At 36.8% G+C, this 18,135-nt stretch overlaps 1 protein-coding gene across 1 annotated transcript in view; it reads right to left on the bottom strand.

Moving 5' to 3' along the window:
• The window catches only part of lingo1a (leucine rich repeat and Ig domain containing 1a), a 129,878-nt gene that overhangs the window by 47,086 nt on the left and 64,657 nt on the right, over positions 1-18,135 (bottom strand). Inside the window, exon 2 of the mRNA XM_026175231.2 lies at positions 12,673-12,818. The gene's annotated coding sequence lies outside the window, so the exon portion shown is untranslated. The remainder of the gene's footprint in view (positions 1-12,672; positions 12,819-18,135) is intronic.

The following is an 18,135-nucleotide window of genomic DNA, read 5'->3' as shown; positions in this document are numbered from 1 at the left end:
GCTGGAAACTCTTCTTGAAAAAGATGTTTTCCCTTTGCTCCTGAAAAACATCTAACTGCTTGCTCCTCTTTTCACGTGCCAGGGTGAAAAGAGTGAGGCAAACTGTGTGTTTTAGTGTTTGGCTAGATAGTTTAGCTAGATAGTTTTCGTATTTGTCATATTTCATGTCGTCTCCAAGAATAAGTGGTTTCACTTTGTGTATGTGTGTATTTATATGTATGGCATCAGAAAGAACCTGTATTGGTTACACTGTTTAATGTAAAGAGAATGAACTAGCAAATACGGCTAAATCAATATGTTTATGATTGAAATGGATTACAAATTAAAGCACCAGAATGAATGTTTTCATAAAGCCAGTCCTGTGTGTGTTTTTCTTCCCTGACCTTTTTAGGAAATCATGAAATGTGTATTACCTATAAACAGTAAGTGTGTTTCATAACGCTTTGTGGCGTGTTTCTTTTTTTCACCGCTGATTACATTCATTTTTATATCTGGATTATTTTTGAAAGGAAACAGCAACAAACTCAAAGGACGACCTTGTGTCTTTATTTGGGAAGAAATTAATTGCTCATCATCAATTCAGTCATTTCAGGTTTCGTGACAAGCCTAAATAGCCTTGAACAGAGGTTGAGAGTGAAAGGCAGTGTGCTTTTTAATGTGAAGTAGTTTGTTGTTACAATGTACACAATACACCCTGCAGTATGAAACAAAAAGATTTTTTATTAATAGAATAGACAAGTAGAATCGTTGCCATTGTTTAAACATTTAAGTTGTTATGTGTTTATACAAAATTACAAATGTATGAGCTTATTTGTGTCATGCTTTAAAACGGCTACACCTTTTTCTAATTTAACCTCCTAGGACCTGGCATTCACATATGTGGACATCACATTTTGGGTTATTTAGACCAAAATACTCAATTTTGCTCTACAAGGGCCTGACATCCACCTACGAGGACATTATACTGCTACAGTTCTATCAAAATTTTAAACGAATATCCTCATATGTGGCTCTTATTTTTCTTAAAAACAAAAATAAGGTAAAAAATCAAATCTGGTAATTCTTTGTTTTTACATTCATCGGGCCCCAATATGCCCAAATATCAAAGAGAAATTTAAAATGAATGCCATGGAAGAGTTCGGGTCTTAGGAGGTTAATACGCATCCTTGCAAGGCCATTATATATTTTTGGAGGAATTTTTTTTGTCTTTTTTTGTCATTGACATCAAAAGCTGTTTTGATGGATTAACTTGTAAGAAATTGTCTGTTGAATGTGCAAGTGAAATCAGAGTATGAAACTCATGGCTTTTAAAAGACTGAACATGTAATTTATCCTGACTCTCTCCCTCTGTGTAATGCAGATGTTTACTCCAGTGTACTGTGGCTCCACACTGTGTGTCTACTGAGGCTTTTAAAGCCTGTGCCAATCTTTAATGTGACCCTGTAATTAATCTTCACGTCCTGAAAAAGCAGAAAACATCCAGCTCTTTTACCACCTTTGTAAACTACCCTTCTCGCTACAGGAAAGTCTAAATGCGACCTTCGGTGATATTGTCTACAGCCCCTTGAGCCCTACTTAGCTATTTACTTTTAAGGTTATTGACACAAAGTTGTGGGATAAGAAAGCTCTGAGACGAACAAGCTGCATAATTGCTTTTGTAAAGAACCCTTTTTGAAGTCTCAAGGGTTCTAATGTAATTCCCTTGATAATACCATTATCTAACATTGCTTTCTCCTTCCAACCATGATATTCACAGAGGTGTGAGTAATTGTGGTTTGAAGGAAAGACTGGGAGCTGTGCTCTAAGGGTTTGATCTGTGATCTATCTTTTTTTTTTCCTTTTTTTTCAAATGATTAATTGCCAGTCATTCTTTTTCAAAGATCAGCAGTTCAGATCATTAAGGCACCTCTGCATAGAACTTGGTGTGGCACACTTCATCTACTCTACCTCCCACCCACAGACTTACATCTCCAGTATTGTATAACCATACTTCACATTCTGCAAAAAAAAAAAAAAAAAAAAAAAAAAAGACCAAACAAATTGCTTCTCAATAGGGAGTAAATGACTCTCACAATCAATGCTATTTTCCTCAGATGCAACACATTAGTTACTGCCACTTGATACCATAGAAGGTTATTTGTCAAACAGCTAGTTCATGCTTTCACTGAGGCTATATTTCTGGACTGGTTTTCCACTGAAAAAGACCGAAGAGAATAAAGACTAATTTAAACATGAAAGCAGACATGATGAAAAATATCACATCACATGTGCTATTAAGCACTCTTAAACCTTGCCGAGAACATATAAATCTTCTGCATGTAGGCGGCTTAGATGATGTCACTGTAAGAAGTGTGTTGAAAGGCTACATTCTCACATTGCAAAATACAGTAGGTTTGGATGTAATGGGCTGTTGCTGTGATCGGTGTCTTGTATCATCACAGCCAACTGCAGTATTCTGCTCGTCAAACTCCCTGAAACCAGGCCGGGGACACCTAGTCTCATTAAACCGATTTGCTTCTCACTGTAACTTGCCACACTTTGTTGCCAGCAGACAGAGTAATTGGCGGAATCAATTAAAGTCTGCTTACTGTCTTGCCATTGTACTGGCACACTCCACAGCTCTCCAGGGTAGAGAAGAACAAAGAATGTACATCTTCACCTGAGTAAAGCTGAAGCCAGTAATTTTAGAGCAAATTGTAGTGTTCATTAAAATACACTTAAATTGCAAACAACTGGCTGTTTTTTTTTCTTTTACATTGAGAGATTTGTATTTATGTATTTATTTGTTACATTGAATAAAGCCAATGAGCAATATAAAGAATATAAATTAAAGGGAATTTCAGGTTTTTCCTTCACCTTAGAGCACTACTTTTCTTTCTATCTTTCTATTTTATTTGATTTAATTTATTTTTTTTTTTACAGCAAGTAAACCATGATGGTAAAAAAAAAATGTGAGGAATCAAATCACAATTTATTTAGATTTACATTTTTCACTGTGGATGAAAAAGTAATTTCTTGACTTCCGTTTCCTCTACTCTTGACCTTCAGGAGGAATACCTCTGTGTCTTTTATTCTCGGGTGTCTACAGTGCCTTGAGAAAATGGGTTTCTGCTTGAAGAGACAATAAGCATAGCTTGCTGGGCTGCATATTGGCTGTTATTTGTTTATCTTTCTCTTCTTATGTAAGCAAGTTTATTGTTCCCACCGTGTATCACATGTGACAGAATTTTCTGTCATCAACTTTGATTATTATGCAGGTAAAAGGAAGATTGAAAAAATCCAGGGCTGATACGATTTAAACATGCAGCAGTAGAAATTGAAAAATGGGAGTTTTCTTTTCTTTTGTTTTTTAGCAACCGATGATGTATTTCATGGTCGTATGAACAGGCCAATTGGATTAAGATTTTAGAAACTATTCAGTTCACTGTGAGTGTCAGCTAAGTTAGCCAGGAGCTGACAATAGAAATGAGCTTGATGCTGTTTAAAGTCATGTAGTTTAACCAGTTTTTCTTGGATTGCACATTCAAAGTAAGTATACTTTAATTGATCCTGCAATAATCCTGCATCTGGAACAACCACAAAACTAACTGAAAAATGGGTTTCATACAAATGCTCAGATGAGGGGTTTTTTTTCTATCTTGTTTATTTTTTGAGACTCCTCACTGGATATGTTGATGTGGCAAAGCAGGGCAACCAATTCCCAACATTAACACTATGAGAGTTTGTATGCCCTGACAGAAAAATAATATTTAGATTTGAAAGCTACTTTAAGAGGAAATCTGAAAATAAAATTGTCCCTGCTAGATTTTTTTTTTCATTTTCACAGGTACTAGTGTGTTAGAAATTACTTGTTAAATTATGCATTTTCAGAGGTACCATATTTCTGGTTGATGCAGTATCAAATAAAGTGGCTACTTCCACTAAACTTCAACACAGAGAAAAAGCAGATACAGTGGCTCATACACAGAAACACGAAAAGTGAAGCTCTTCAGGTGCCATACTTCATACAATGGATCTGGTAAACTATTTCTTACAAAAAACACTTCCAACAAAATTACAAATAAATTAATAATAACAATTGAATGGCTGTTTTATAATTCCAGTCCATAGTAACTAAAGTTACTGTTTCATCAACAATTACCTCATGACTAGGTGGACTGAAACAGGCTGGTGAGGTACACTAACGACTTTTACTTTTTGTGAACTCAAAGTCAGTTGAAACCACCAAGCAATGCAGTGTGTAAGTCTTTAAAATGTTGTTTCTCCATTTGGTCTTAGAACTGAAGAAGCTTCTCGGATGAGAGGTAAAAACATCTAAAAGAAACTTAAAGAAGTGCAGTCGCTTTTTTTTCTAAGCTCCTTAGACTATCATGACCTGGATGACTGAGAACCTACACAGACATCTTTGAAATGTTATGTAATACATGCCATGTTTTCTGTCTGCAGCTATTCAGTAGTTATATATGAGAAAATATGTTCTGTCAAAAGCCATTTTCACCAGTGTGGGTGTAGATTAAATTAAATTAAATTAAATGTGTTTGTGAGACAGGATGCAGGATGACAAAAATTTATGAAAGGGCAGGTAGTATGTGCAAGCTGAAGAGACAAGAAAAAAACACACCTAAGGTTTTTGCAAGGTCACATCCAAAACAAAACGGAAATGATTTCATTTTTCTTTGTGTGCTCAGTGAGTGGGACATTAATCAGGTAACAGAATTTTTTCTTGTTTCCCCCTTCCTCTGTAAGTAAACTGAGCAACAGAACACGAGTGTGTTGCGAAGGCTACATTACGGACTAACAAAAGGGGGGGGGGGGGAGTCTTGGCATCACTTACCGTTGAATGCAAAGTTGCGTCCTAACAGGGAGCGATTTGCTTGTTGCATATTGCTTTCTTGCTGACGGTTGTGTGCAAACATTCAAGGCTCTATTTGGCTGTGTGTGTAACTGTGTGTACAAACCACACGCTGACACTCATCCTGACTGGGAAAACTCACAGTAGCAAAGACTACACCTGTCATACGTCAATAACTGGTTTTCTGCATTGTCACTGGTAGTCAGTTGCCCACCTCAAAAAAAAGTTTTAGAAAAGTTTATCTTGGGATATTCCCATTTTGCATAGCCGTCTTTTTTCCCCTTCCCATTGTTACTTATTAACTTTCATTAACTTTCTATGGTCTCTGGTTACCACACTGCTGCAAACTGCTTACTGTGCGGACAGGAAAACATAGAAAGGTGTTCAGAATCTGTTCTGATACGGGCTATTTCACTTCCAATGTCCCACTGTAAAATTGCATTGTTAGTACCTTTCTCTTATACTTTATCTATTCAATTCAATTCAATTTTATTTATATAGCGCCAAATCACAACAAAAGTCACCTCAAGGCGCTTTATAGATACAGAGAAAAGCCCAACAATCATATGACCCCCTATGAACTATTATGTTCTTTAAGACAATCAGCCATTATTCATTGTACTTTAAATTCATTTGTGGTCTGTCTGTCTGCTTTACGTGACAGCTATTGTGCAACCCTCCTCTTCTCAGTGTACACATCATTTGGGTCGTCCAACGCATCCCAATCAAAGTCTCCATCAACCATCTGGTTACTTTGCTCAATCAATCAATCTTTGCACAGATCATGTTCATATGTTGATCTGATCACTGGTTTTCTTGAGGTTATTATCTACTGAAGCATATTTTCAAAGTGATTATATGCAATAAAATCCATATAAATTAGGGAAAAAAATCCACTTACTTTTTCTGTGTTCCAACGTCAGTAACTTTGACAATGTCATATTTGCACTTTGATGAAATTTTTATTTTGATACCAAGATTGTTTACACAGAGTTTGTAATTGAAGAGAACTACTCTAATTATTTTGGGCATGTCATTTTTGAGCAGGAACCTCAGTAAGACCTTTGGGGCTCAAGAGGATAAAAAGGCAACCACAGGCCCTTCTTTTTATATGTTGTATTTATTTTTCATTTATAATTCTCCACTAATTATATGAGAAATTATTTTCTGTCATGTTTAGTTTTTAATGACTGGATCATTTCCAGAAACTATTTTAAGGCAGAAGTATCCAATCAGATTTTTGTTGACAAAGAAATCTTTTCAGTTGGCTCACTGCAGTTAGACTGTTATAACTGAAATACTATCAAAGCTATATGTGTTTGTATTTTGGGTTACACTGAATGGGATCAAAAAGTCATCATCCTAGGTATTCCTGATTGTAGTTAACACAAAACAGTGAAGCCAGCTTAGCATGTCCCTGTTGCTAAGACAACTTTCATTTAATATGTTGGCCTGACTTTTGTCCATGTTTTTCTTTTTTAAAATCACCACCTCACCATGCACTGTAAGCCATTACTTATCTGTTAAACACACCAATATTTATATGTAGCTTTAGCTCCAAATTATCGCTGCCAACCTTGGATGAGACTCAGTAGTATAATCTTTGGTAGCATAAGGCGCTTGCCAATATGTGGGGCAATGACCTTCATGCACTAATGCTTTTCAATCATTCTAAAAGCTGAGTCTCACCCCAACAGCTTTTAGACAGATAAAACTAAACCTTTACAAGAGGAAGTTGCTGCTAACCCTTGGGTCTGTTTACAAACTAAACATATTTCCAACAAACTGCTATACTTCTACAATATCTGACTCCATTACTCACTTCTCCACAGCTGTATTTTTTTTTTGTGATATAAGAAAAAAAATAATGCTAAAAAATTATCACCCCATTCCCTTTTGTGATTACACATTAATTTTGGAAAAATACATTGATGTCCTGCTGTCATTTCTTCTGAGCAAAGTCCTTGTGGAAATGATTACAGAACCCATTTCATATGTAAGACTAATGACTACTGAATATCCATTTAGGGGACCATTAAAACATACATCATAAGCAATAGAGATTAATTCCCTCATCTATTTTAATATCATTCCCAGTAATGATGCATATGTAATACACCTACACATGCATTCACAAAGAATGCAAATTCCTGAAAAATCATAATGTATCTGAATTTCTTGTCTACTGCGTGTCAAGAAAAGCAGTCACCTTTACAGAAAGAATTTTTCAAATCCAAGTTGTTCCCTCATTAGAAATGAGCTTCTTCATATTACATGTGATGATGCACAAAAGAAACCTGTATGCTTTTGTGTTGTATTCATGTACATAAACACAACACATTCTTCCATAGCAGCACCTCATGCCAAAACCAACATACATACATTACAAAGAAAAGAAAAGCCTGGGTGGTTTCATTCAAGCATGCACTTTTGCTTTGTGTGATATATTGGAGGCTGCATACCTGCTTATGTAAACATGCAGAGTTGGTGTATATTCTTGAGACAATGGAAGCAGAAAAGCTACACACCACAGAGCTCCACTGTGTAAATCCCTTTATATGATAGAAATATGGCCCCTGCATCCCTTGGAAAGCTGACCTTGGATTCTTGTTTTGCACTTAGCTGCAAGGATTAGAGGAAATCTTCCACAAACACACTTTTTGCTCCAAGAGATCAAGGCCTATTTTGCCTCAGCTTTATTTTAAAAAGAAAAACAAGGCTACTTTTGAACTGCAATCTTTGCCTATTGACAGAGAGGCAAAATGCTGTGCAAGGGGGTGATTTTTCTCTTATCATATTTTGCACGTATGTATGTGAGTGTGTGTCAAAAGTAGGTTGATAGTAAGTCAAGCTGAAAGGCAAAAAAAAAAACCTTACTGATATTCAGTTGTCTGAATAGAAAAGACTTCTCGAAAGTCAAATTAAACTCTTGGGCAACGTGACCTCCCCTTAAATTAACAACCCTTTCCCCCAAGCCTTTTAGCTCTTTTTCACCACCACATCAGCCTGTTTAAACAAGAACCACTGAACTTCAGATATGCTCTGAATAGCTGGATGACATTTGGACTGGACAAAGTAAACGTCTCAAATTAATTTTCCATTAAAGGCATAATCCTAAATCTTATGTTCTTTCTACAGCTGTTTGGGGTTCATATCAAAATCCAGAGCTAATAGCGAGTTAAAGATGCTGGAATGTATTTTACATATGTAGCTTTAAGGTTAGAAAAGCTCAGTGTGGATGGATTTAATAAAATGACTGCAATAGTCAGTTTGAAAGGTTTGCTGCAAGGATACTAAAGATTTCCAACATACTGTGCTAGAAAAATCCCCCCGAAACATAAATGACCATAAATCTGAGATGGAAACTCTATACCATTTACTGGTAGCTGTTTTTATTTAAAGTTTAAGCAAACAAGGCTATCATGTTATTAAAGTAATACAGTTGGTGTAAATGCTTTCAGAAAGATAACTGAGGCTGGTAAAAGATAGGATTCTAGCCCTTGTTAAAAGGGAAAACTTCTGAAAGTATTTATTTGATATAAATAAACTAATGACAAAGTAACAAATGAATACTGACTAGTAGACAGTAAACATCATCTTCCCTTTGTTTGTTTTGGTAAATTAACATGATCTAAAGTTTAATTAAATAGCAGTTTACCATTCATTAACAATATTCATACTTATAAAGTGTTACCATGAGTCAACGTCATGAGTAAACTTTGAAGCATGTCATAATCTCACACAGAAACATAAGCAACCTGATTGGCTTTTCACACAATAACAAGCTGGTTTAACAGCATTTCAGATTTTTTAATATAAGATGCTTTAAAAGCTTTTATATTTTTTTCTTTACTGATTTTATATTTGCTCCCCTTCAATTAAATGCAGGAGAGAATTTTTGGGGACTACTAACACTGCATGCTCCTGAATTTCAAGACCACAACCTGTTGCGTTCTGTTCCTTCATCAAATCTAAGGACAATGAAAGGTCTTGGTAACAGACATTATACGCTCACTGCAAGCTTATGTGCTTAACAGCTAGAATACTAGGACAGGAATCAACAATAACAACCCTGGCATATTCATTGCCTTTGGCAAAGTCACGACTGAAAAGATTTTTATTCGTTACAGGCGAATGTTTTTATGTTTGTATGCTGAAGGACAGGGACGTGTTGCCTTTGGTGCCATTCTTAGATATTGTGTATTTTATGAAAATACAATCTAGAAGCAGAAGACGGGTACTTTCTAACAGAAAAAAATGTCCTTTGCACTTATTACTTGATCAATGAAATAGTCAAGTCAATAAACTTTTAACACGAAAGGAAACAGGGATTCAGAAGAAACGGGAACTGCATATGAAAAAAAGATGAAATTACATGGTACTTTTCTAGCAGTAAAACTAGTAGCTCTGGGAGCCACGTAGACATGGCTGCCAGAGCTAATGTTTTTTTTAAACTTACTTTAAATTTTCCTGGAATTAAATACAAATGATCCTTTTTTAAAAACAAGTTTTAAACACCATAGTTTTCATTTCTGTCGAGATTACTATTCGTCAAAAAAGCTATGAATGTCAGTCCAGGCGTAAAATATTTTGTTCTAATAGATCAAACAGAGTTTACATGAAATACAAACAGAAATTCCAGTGTAGCTTATTTGATTTTAAATGGTTGGCCTAAAGGTATCCTTTGGTGAAATTAGAATATGATCTACTTTTGACAACTTGTAGTGAAAATGAAAAGGTCCAACTGGAGGGAATTGTCTGTAATTAGACAAAAAACTATGTGCTGCCCTAAAGCATGAGAAACCAATTATGTTGCAGGTAGTGAAAATACACAGACGGTTTCACTCAACCATTCTTTGAGAAGTGATTCATCAATTTCAAACCAAGTAAAAGCAGACATGGTGTCAGATATAACTAAAAAACCTGACAGGGTATCATGTTTGAAATGCAGTTGCTGTGACGAAAACAAGGAGCGGTAGAAGCAGATTTTACTTGCATACCAACAACAAATACTTTTTTGTTTTTGTTGTAAATGACAGACTCACAGACATTAACTAAATGGGTTTTGTATGCATCTTTTTTTTTTAAACTTTATGTATCTCACTTGTCTTGCTGATGGGTGAACTTTCATGCAGTGAAGAACGTTAACAATTAAGTAACCAAGTAAGTAAGCAAGCAACTGAACAGGAAGCATTTCTCATTAGAGCTTGCTGAGAGGCGTCCCTTTGCTTTTCTTATGCAAAAGATAAATCATTTTCTGATGCTGTACATGGTTATTATCCTCTGCAGCAGAAAATACAGTAAAATGTTCATTGTTGAGGTATAACAGCTTCTGATAGCTTTTATGCTGACGTGCAAGAATAACACTGGTAAATGCACAGCTTTAACCTCTTTAGGAGGATTCAAAAAGTGGTCATGTAGTTTCTTTATTTTATCGTACTGCATTCTAAAGGATTGCATACAAACAAAGACAACCTGAATAATGGCTTGGTTCAGCTGGAAGACGTTTATAAGTGTAAAGCAACTGAACACAGAAAAGTAAAGAGACTGATGGATGGACTGATTGTTGCCAAAATTTGCACAAATTCCACTTTGATTTGATTCTCAACTACTTTCAGAACATTTTCACAAAAGATGTACACATGCCATTCTTCTAAAACTAGGCTGTACTGCAATAGATCTGAAAATAATTCCCTTTTAAAAATAGGTTTGTTGTTTAAATCAACACTGTTTCTGCTTTGATATAAGAACGCCTCATAACATCCACAAAATAAAACATCAGAAAGTCACTCTAAAGAATTCCAAAATTCTTCAGTCATCGGCATTCTAAGTAATGCTATTTTCCCTCTTGGCAGCACTGAAAATATTATAAATAAATAAATAAATAAAATCCCCACTAGCTTGCCTGCATGTCTCATACATCTTCAGTCATGCGGAAGGCCGTCCGTCAGTTTTACTGCACATCGGCTTCCTCTAAACGCAGCATCGATGACTGATGGCCCTAAGTGCAACTAGATAACTACGGCTGGGGATGATAAAAATGTGAAAACACACATCCTAGACAGGAAATTGGCCATTTTGGAGCAATTGGCACAGAGGAGCTGAAGCGATGGCACTTCCTTCAATGCTCCTCCCTTGAAAAGCGTAGATGTCTAGTCATCCGCAGGGAGATAGTTACAGTCCACTAGACATATTACTGAGGTACACAAACCTAATAGATCGTAGTTTTTACTCCTTATCCCTTTCTTCTATTTCTTGCTGTAACAAGGTCAAGATCGCATGAGCCTGTCATGAAAAAAAAATGTGGTCAATATGCTGGCAATGTGCAGTAAAAAGACTCAATTGAAACAAGCAAGATAAAGGTAGCTTAATGTGTGTTAAAGTCATGAAAAGTCATGAAATGAAACAACAGATAGATGAAAGTAAGGCAGTGAGGAAAAAAGTGATGGCCTATGGAAATGGATCACTGGAGATTAGTGAGTAGAGTTACACAAGAGGTACACAAGTGTATACAGTTATGATGCGGCTCACAGAGAGTGTCTTGAATCTGTGAATATCTGTTTCATATTTTTTATATATTTTAGATACTTTTCTTATCGTCCTTTCTCTTCAAGGCACAGCTGAAAGTAAATTAAACTAAACCATATTGATTGTCAGTAATTGTAATGGCACAGCTGTTCTGCAGGAGTAATACGCATATTTTAAAAGTCAGCAGTTTTAAGTCGTTCCCCTTTGGATGCCTTAAAGAGTTTGAGTTGTTGTCAAATTATGACTTTATGGGGGAAAGAGGTAGCCTCTCTTGACTTCACCTCTAGGAAGTGAAGTCAGAGTGAATGAACTGTATACCAGACAGTATCAGGCAAAAACATTTTTTCCCTAAGCCAAAACAAACTAAGCTGGACTTGGTTTAATGTTTAATGTCTTATATGTCTGGTATCAACAACAAACATTTCCTCTTTCCTTTCCTCTTTTGACTCAGATACATTTCATAAAATGAATGTTTTATTAACAGAAAATTAACATCCAGTCATTAATTACATTGTAGACACCTAAATGTAAATGCGAGAACAATTTAGTTTTATAGAGAAGTACACTAATGAGTAGAACATAGGGTTCCATCAGGATAACTTTCTTACTGAGTGCTTTATAAGTTTATTGTTACTGACCAGCTATAACATAGTATTTAGTTTCTGGTGTTTAAGGGAGGCAACATGCAGTGAAAGTGACTTTGCAGGAGTCCCAGCAAAAACAAGGCAAACTATGTTTTAGTACACTACTTAACTTATATTGTTTCTGTGAAATAGAAAGCACAACTTCAATGTGGGGGCTTTGCTACAACATACAGTAAACACTTACATGCAGAGTATGGTAAAGTGTATCCTGCGTCCCAGAAATGATCTGTCTACAGTATCTACACAATTATTTTGCAACAGAAGAGTGGGCAGTGTTGTCTGGTTTATTCTATTAAGAAATCTGTGAACCTTTTAAATGAAAGTATGTGGGCAAGTATAGCAGTAATGTAGCAGTAACTATAAACTAAATATTCACTGACATGAAATTTTAGTTCTTAGCTACCAACAATTAAACCAGCAAAATTTCGGCAACTAAAAAAATTGTGTGTTTACTGGAAAAAAAAGGTAAGTGTTATTTAAGACAATCCACGACAATAAGAGCCGTACCCAACAATAACAGGGACTGCAGATGCAGTGCTTTTTATAATGCTGAAGTTAAGAGATGATCTCACCGCAAAGTCAGATTTTTTATTCTGTGTGACGATCAGCGTGAGTTTTTAATAATTCTGGGAGTGCAATAATACTCACGGGCAGTAATTGCTGGCCTGCTGATTCCAAAGAGCCGCTGGATCTGCTTACTGTGCAGAAGGTGGGAGGCTGAAGGTGTGAGATGAGCAACGTCTCCCCTTAATCCACATACCCTCACAGCATTCCCTCTTCAGTTGATCAGCCACCTGCATGAAGCAACCAACACAAGAATCCTTACTGCAAAGCATATAAATTATGTGTTAAATGTGATGTTCTTTAAAACATAAACCAAACTTAATGTCATTAGTTGGCCGTGGAAACAAGCTATGAATTCAATGCTGACATTATTCCTTTGAAACCAAACACATCCTACAGACATGAAAGACCATTATTATTTATCTGGAGTTGTGTTTCTGGCCACTTGATGAATTTCAAAACACAAAGTCCAATATTTCTGCTTTTGTTTAACTCTGTTTTCACCACCACCAGCTCCTGAGGGAAATATCTGTCTCATCAGCCGCTCCTCGCACCACTATATTTAACAGCTAACTGCATCTGTCTGTTGTTTCCGGCTAGGCAGATATAGCATATAGTGTGCCAATAAAGGCTGTTCGCTTAAAGTAACATCTTGTTATTGCTGGGAGCTGTGGGAGTTAACCAGAACTTTAAAGTTGTGGACCAACAAAACCAACGTAATTAAATAATAAAACTGAAACGCACCGCAGAAATAAGTTGAACTCTCGAGTTGGGTCATAATCCTCTGTTCCTTCCACATTACAGAGAGCGATTTTTCAAATACACATATAATCAGTCACATAATCCATTGTTAGTATAAGAAATAGAGATTACAAAATTAAAAAGATATCCTTATATCATCCTTAAAATGAGTGGTTTGTTTAAATGTACCTAAGGCTCAATTAACTATAAATAATAAATGGCAGATTAAGAAATGAAAAACTAAACAGTGATTATCAGTGATGTCTACCAGTGACTTCACACTGAAAATGCTCTTTCCTAAAGAGTACAACAGTATTTCAGTTTTGCTTTTGGATTTCACATCAGAACATCCTGCCAGTAATAACCACATGCTCCATTTCCCTCTCTGTGGGTGAGAGACGATCAGACTTTGGAAATACCAGAGATTTTGAGTATTTCAGAGGTAATGGATACCAAAGTTAATTTGTTCCTTCATTATATGAAATAAATAATAGGAGATTAAATTATTGGTGGTGAAATTATTAACATCCACGGTATCAGTAACTGATTTGATTTTGAATAAGAACATTTTACCGCTGAAACTCGTAAGATCAACCTGTGACATATTTGGTCCAAAAAACATGAAAGCATTACGTACAAAAATCTGAAAATATACAAAAAACCCACTAAGATATGTTTGCATCTGCAAATGACTTGGCAAACATTTGATCTTCCACATTCCACAAACGATCTAATGCATTAAAATCAGAAGGGATGTAACTTCCCTTTGATTTTCTGGCTGGGAAAAGTCAGACCTTGGATCCAAAGCAAAGTGTTCTGGTCCAAAGCATCTGTGCTGGTGTAATTTGTCTGCAGAGTTGTTGGCAGTAACAGAGACACCTTGTTCTTCCTCTGCAAGATGTTCTACATTTCATCTGCCTCATTACTCGCAAAACAATTAATTTCAATGCATAAAATTTGGTTTCAGATTATTTACTAGCACCTGTGTTACAGTGAAAATGTTGCATAATAATATAGTTCAGAACTTTGCAGAAGACTGCAAAGTTACTTGATTATTTCATGTGTTCTGTACACTGCAGTATTCACACACTTCATGTAATTGTATGGGAATGATAAAAACAACAACAACAACAAAAATATACAGCAGCCTTTGATTAATGAGCTATTGACTGATATGGATATAGAATTATAAAGCACACTGCAGTAATAATTATCAGGCGTTGTACTGGTTGGGTGCGTTGGGTGGCAAAGGGAGCAGAGTCCTTTCGTGTCCTGATCCCCAGCTATCGAGCCTGGCAACTGGGACATGAATGTAACCTCTCTGGTGGTAGTGCGTAAAGTTGAAAGATTCTGGTTAGATATAGTCAGGCTCACCTCAACACACAGCATGCCAAGCCAAGCTCTGGAGGGACTGGACTCTATCCTTGTATCCCATTGGCTTGCTGCCTGTATAGTGGAGTTTTCACTAGTGGACAAGAGAGTTGTTTTTCAGCGTATTCGGGCCCAGAAACAGGTTCTGACTGTCATTTGTTTTTATGTACCAAACAACAGTTCAGAGTACCCAGCCCTCTTGGAGTTGCTGGTGGGATGTTAGAGGGTGCTCCATCTGGTGACTCCGTTGTCCTACTGGGAGACTTCAATGGGCAACAACAGTGAGACCAGGAGGGGCATGATTGGGAGGAACAGACAGTTGTTCTGTTATAAGACTTCTGTGAGAATCACAGTTTTGTCAAAGGCTGGCTGGGCTCTCCCTTAGAGATAGGGTGAGGAGTTCAGACATCCGAGAGATGCTCAGATTATAGCTGCTACTCCTCCACATCGAAAGGAGCCAATTGGTTTATGATAAATAAACTGGTTCTTATACAGTGCTTTTCTACTCTCCCAGAGTACTCAAAGGGCTCTATACAACATGCCACCACACCCATTCTCACAAGCACTTTCTCTATACTGAGTGCTTTTCTAACTACATTTACACTCCAATGGATGCATCGGACAGCGATTAGGGGTTAGTATCTTGCCCAAGGATACTTGACATGCAGACTGGAGGAGCCAGGGGTCGAACCACCAACCTTCCAATCAGTAGGTGACCTCAGCTACCTCCTGAGCTACAGCCACCCCAGATGTTCCACCAATGTGCTCCTGGGAGGAGGCCCTGGGGTAGACCCAGGACACCCTGGAGGGATTACATCTCTTGGCTGGCCTAAGAACATCTCAGTTTTCCCTCAGATAAGCTGGAAGAGGTGGCTGAGGACAGAAGGGTCTGGGCTTTTCTGCTTAGACTGCTGTCCCCGCGAATGGATAAGCAGAAGAAAATGCATGGATGGATTGGCAGATCTATGGACAATTATATTTATGACTTAGTTTATGAGCTGATATTGTCATTAATAAAACAATTTTAATTGATTGGGGCAATTCTGATGACATCAAACAAATATATAAGCATGACGCTATCCATGATGAGAAGAAACAAAACTGTGCAACATCGTGTGAGATATGATATTCTCCCTAAAGAATCCTTTGAGTGGTAAAACCTTAATGGCATTATTTGCTGAAGAAACATCTCATGCTTGGTTTCCCACTGATAGTGGGAAGTCATTTCCACATGAAAATTGCTGCTGGGTATTTTAAGAGTGAAGCAAGCTTGATAAGAGAATTAATCCATTGTTTTCCCACACTGAAAATGGTCAGTTTTGTCAGGGAAATATACATTCCTACCACTTGTTTACATTTACAGAAATCACACAAACCAGTACCAACATCACACAAAAGTAGCAACTTATATGTTGTCTGTCAAATATAGTTGAGAGTCCAAAGCAACATTAACAATTAACTAACATATTCTTACATCAGGGGGAAATAACAGAAATCACAAACTAACCTGAAAATCCCAATCGTCACGTCAAAATTGTTGGGATAATAACAGCTAAAAGTCAGAACACATGAATTACTGCAGCAGGAATTTAACCCCAGACATAAACCAGGCTATTGGGGAGAGAGATGATGAGTCATTGATAAACACCATCTGCACAGCATTTAACATTTAAACATTTAAAATGGAGAGTGGGAAACTAAATGAAATTAAGAAGTAGGGCATGACAGACGTCAGAGTTCTTGTGTAACTCTTTTCAGCAGGATTGACAGAATGGGAATTTTTTAAAGTTAAGAGTGTATGACGATATAATACATAAATGTATACAGTGAATTACAAATCAGCATAACAACATAGGTTTGGGAAGAAAAAAAACAAATGCTTTTCTCAGTTTTCATCATGTGCTAGTATGAGTTTACAAATCAACTCCATTCTGTCTTTGCTACTGATACCTAGAGACTTTCACTTTTTCCCATGTGTCAGTGACAAGATTAGACTGTTTCCCAATGTGCACATAGATGACTGATTCCATGGGGCTGGTCATGTCGCTTTTGCACTCCTTCCCCCCATCCCAAGGCAGAAAACATTTCTATTTTCAACAGGATTAGTTCTCACCACAAGCCACCTGACAGGCAAAAGTATCACCTGTGTGGTACACACACCCCAGGCATCCAGCAGAACATATCAGGGCCTCAGTGACTAACAGGTATCCTGGGGAGTTTACCTTACAGTGGCATGCACAGTGGGTAAAACAGTTCTGACCTCTATCCAACATCTTTCAACTGTCCCTGTCTAAAACTTTATTCCCGTGGGCTTTCCGAGTCCTTTCTCTCATACTGTAAATAAATCTGTGGCTTGTTCAGGAAAGCAGAGACACTTCCTCGGCAGAGGCAACAAACAGCACAACTTCCATTAACTTTAAAGGATGAGCAGATTAATAACCTATGCAAATAAATTGTAGACTCATCTGTTAGGAACAAAAGTATATAAATACACAAATAAAGTAACATACTAAGATGACTTCTGTATAGTGCTGACTGGGTCAATGGACATGAAGTGTTGTCTTTCATAACAATTAAGAGCTTAGACAGTGGCTTTGACCTGTAACAGAAAGACGCAAACATAAGACACCAGACACAAACTGCTTGTGCTAACTAAGTATTTTGGTGAGCTTCAGGGGAAACTTTGATAAATCTGAACAACGGGCATGGATACAGTTACTAATGTTGTTTTGTTTTATTGAGCAGGACTACCTGTCAGCATGTAATTTGTATTTACTGTGAGTGACTTTGGTTTCATTCATGTGCTTCAAGTTTTTAGTAGAAATGTTGTATTTTCTTCCTTGCCAAGGCAAAGAGTTGCAAAACATGGCATCATCCGTTTTTAATTCTTCTTTTAATTTGCCTAATAGAACCAGCAGGTTTACATCACCACTTTTTGATACACGTTTAATATCATCCTTCAAATGTTCTTGCAACATAATTGAATCCATAGAGGAGTCATTATTTGTTTTTTCTCCTACCAGGCTGTGAAAGCCACATTTGAAACATCCCACATTTCTTAACACATCAGTGATTTGTGCTTAAACAATTTAATGGAAATATTAAACAAGAAAATGTTTCTTCTTGAGGATAACAACGGGGAAGTTGGTCAAAAAGGATTACTTTGGATAAGGAAAGACTTTTTTTAGCAGTACCGTGTGGTTGGAAACATAGGCTGATATTAAATAATCACGTGCAATAAAAAATCTCTGTAGCTATCTAATAAGCTAAATAAATAAAAAAGGGGGGGACAAACATCCTCATGGTAAAGGGGCATGATGCCTCCTCCCATTTTATTGTGTATAATTTGCCTGACAGGATTAGCTGTTTTTACTGTTTAAGCTAAACTAAGCTGACACATTTGCACAGTGAGTTAACATTAAACAGATATCACAG

Source organism: Astatotilapia calliptera, chromosome 7 (assembly GCF_964374335.1).
Source record: "Astatotilapia calliptera chromosome 7, fAstCal68.1, whole genome shotgun sequence".
In the NCBI taxonomy this organism is placed as follows: Eukaryota; Metazoa; Chordata; class Actinopteri; order Cichliformes; family Cichlidae; genus Astatotilapia; species Astatotilapia calliptera.
This window is presented reverse-complemented; position numbering and strand designations above follow the sequence as displayed.